The sequence below is a fragment of the Sycon ciliatum genome, chromosome 6, assembly GCF_964019385.1.
Source record: "Sycon ciliatum chromosome 6, ocSycCili1.1, whole genome shotgun sequence".
In the NCBI taxonomy this organism is placed as follows: Eukaryota; Metazoa; Porifera; class Calcarea; order Leucosolenida; family Sycettidae; genus Sycon; species Sycon ciliatum.
The window spans coordinates 22,196,972-22,200,516 of record NC_088648.1 but is presented as its reverse complement, the minus strand read 5'-3'; positions in this window follow the sequence as shown (position 1 = coordinate 22,200,516).

The following is a 3,545-nucleotide window of genomic DNA, read 5'->3' as shown; positions in this document are numbered from 1 at the left end:
AGGACAGAGAATGCGGGGAGTTGCTTCTAACAGCTGTTTTTCTGCTAGTTTCACGGTCCGGCTGATCAGCAGCTGCCTTAAACAGGCCGTCCTGGCCCAAACCTGGACCGTCCAGAGGCATGTCTGTATCACTCTCCTCCTGAACACTTAGATCCAAGCCTGCAGGGCACACAAAAAACCAAGTGAGACACGTTCACAGAGTCTTTTGTATTTAAAATGAAGACGAAAAAGTATTCAACTGCTGGTGATGCGACTGATGGGAGCAGTTTTTGGTGCGGATGAGCTTGGCCGTTTGACGACCCACCTGCAATGGTTTGCAATTCTTATAAAATATAAATGCTATGAATGCACAAAATTTCTAAAGACGGTAAAAGCTGACAAACTATGCAGAAAGGATTTACGTCCATAAGCCAGACACAAAGTACATCTATCCCTGATCATTACCATTAGTATCACTTGCAGGGTGCCGTGGGTTAAAGACGACCGCTCCATCTACAGTTGATACTTCTAGGATATCCCGAGCAGCAAGTGTTCCTACCGAGGCATCTGAGGACAGAGAATGCGGGGAGTTGCTTCTAACAGCTGTTTTTCTGCTAGTTTCACGGTCCGGCTGATCAGCAGCTGCCTTAAACAGGCCGTCCTGGCCCAAACCTGGACCGTCCAGAGGCATGTCTGTATCACTCTCCTCCTGAACACTTAGATCCAAGCCTGCAGGGCACACAAAAAACCAAGTGAGACACGTTCACAGAGTCTTTTGTATTTAAAATGAAGACGAAAAAGTATTCAACTGCTGGTGATGCGACTGATGGGAGCAGTTTTTGGTGCGGATGAGCTTAGCCGTTTGACGACCCACCTGCAATGGTTTGCAATTCTTATAAAATATAAATGCTATGAATGCACAAAATTTCTAAAGACGGTAAAAGCAAACTGACAAACTATGCAGAAAGGATTTACGTCCATAAGCCAGACACAAAGTACATCTATCCCTGATCATTACCATTAGTATCACTTGCAGGGCGCCGTAGGTTAAAGACGACCGCTCCATCTACAGTTGATACTTCTAGGATATGCCGAGCAGCAAGTTTTTCAGGTCGATCTCTGCACAGCTCGTAGAGCTTTTGGTGAGCCTGGTGAGACATCTGTACCAGTACTGCCGTGCCACCGCTCTCTCCGTGTACAGTGCTTGCCGTTATGTTGTGCCACCAAGGAGGGAACGAAGATTATTGATAACTCTGTACACTGAGTTATCGCAGACCCAGTTGTCATACTGCACGTCAATGATAAGCTTGACCATGGAGGAGCTTTGGCCTGCGGGGACAAGAAGACACAGCACACGCACCCATGATCATGATGTACATGTGTGCACAAACAATCATATACACACACACGTACACATACACACACACATGTACACATACACACACACACACACACACACACACACACACACACACACACATACACACACACGTACACATACACACACACACACACACACACACACATGTACACACACACACACATGTACACACACACACATGTACACATACGCACGCACACACACACACACACACACACACACACACACACACACGTACACATACGCATACACACACACACCCACACACACACACACACACACACACACACGCACATACACACACACACACACACACACACACACACACACACATGCACACACACACACGAATGTGCACAAGCATGCACAGAACAGAAAACAGGCACGTGCACATGCATAATTATGATGCAGACAGCCCCATGTACGTGAGTATACATATGACACCAAAGGTCTCCATGTATGATTTAGTACAGTGCGTATCAGTTATAGTGTGGTCGTGTAAAAGAATATACTGCCTACAAGAATGAACTCTCATATTTTCATAATCATCTCATTGGTTCCAAGTGAACATTTATTCTGACAAGCAATGTTATCGCATAGTAGAATATATCAGTCGAAAGAATGGACTTTGTGTAGCAAACCATGCCAGATTAGTGCTAAGTATAACGCCTGTAGTAATAACATCTGTCCGTTGCAGTTTTTATCCAACTCGCATTGCATAGTAGTGCTGCAAGTTCAACTGCTGTGGTCAGGTAACTCATGTTGCATAGCCGCATGGTAAGCCTATGGGACTATGAACAGCCACATGCACAGTGGCACTAAGTTACGTTGCATGTACATGTACGGTGGCCTTCCTGCCTTTGCGGACATGCATAACTGTTATGGTGATATGATTGTCACCCTTGATTTGTCGTGCGTAAGAAATATCCGAAATAGGAACAAAAAATCGTTTTCCAACGACCCACACTGTAACCGATACGTACTGTATATTGCGCTGACTACTAGTACATGCATACATGCACAAAATACATGCACGTTAAGTTACGACCTTCCTCCACTCACTCATCCCCTGAACGAAAAATATATTGACTGGAAAGGTAGAATGCATTGATGTTTCAGCTATCAATGTTTTTAAAATGAGACTCCCCTTGACCCACTCAACCACGAATGAAACTTTTTGGTTTCATGTAAAAGACGGCAATTACGGACGGCCCCTTACACAGAGACGACTAACTGAGTCCTTCAGCAAATGTCGTCAATATAGAATGTCCAAACGGACTGCGATGAAACTCATTTTGACTGTGGTAATGCTTACCTTCAAACTGCTTCAGTTGCTTGCCCCCGCGGATAGCTAACATCTTCACGGGTACGTCCAACGTCACTCTGCGATAGGCAGTGATCTCTGTGACGGTGGTGTTCTCGTCGATGAAGCCTGTGTCCTGGAGGTATTGCTTAGTTTCGGGGATGCTGCGATCTCTGTTGGCAGATGCTGCACCGATGCTGACAAAACATGGGTTTTGTCGAATCTCTGTTTCCACATCAGCACCTAGGGTTTCCGTAGCACATAGGATAGGCAATACACAGAAAAAAGAACTCTGCGGGTTGCACCAATGTTCGGGCAGAAATAGACGGAATTCATATTTCCCTTGCTATTCCTCCCTGCATATATCTGATCTGCCAATAGAAAACCAAAGTTCAGGGAGAACGTGCGTGTGCGAGCTGCCCTGCCTGAGGGTCATAGCAGCCAGTCTGACTGGTTCAGCTTTGACAGGACTTCTGTTCAGTCCACCAATGTATTCGTTAGTGAAGGAGGCAAAAAAAACCCCAGAGCATGACCATTGATTTTGCCAATAGCATGACTCCCTACTGTAAGTTGTTGGTCATGCAGAAATCTTGAGTTGGCCAAGCCAAATCTAGAAGGTGTGCTGTGCTATGCACCTGCCTAGGGTCATATAAAAGCCTTGTATCAGTTTACTCTACGTCCGGAAGTCCAGAATGGGGTGGGAAATCTTCAGCATGCCATTCGATAGACGCTTCCCTGTCAACTATGTGAAACACAAGGCACAAAACTGACGCCATCCATACAATGTGGAGTATATCGACCACTTATTAAACGGAAGCGGATCGGGCCAAACGTTTTGAGTTGTCCGTAAACCCAAGCGCAGCCATTGCTCATAGCTCTCTT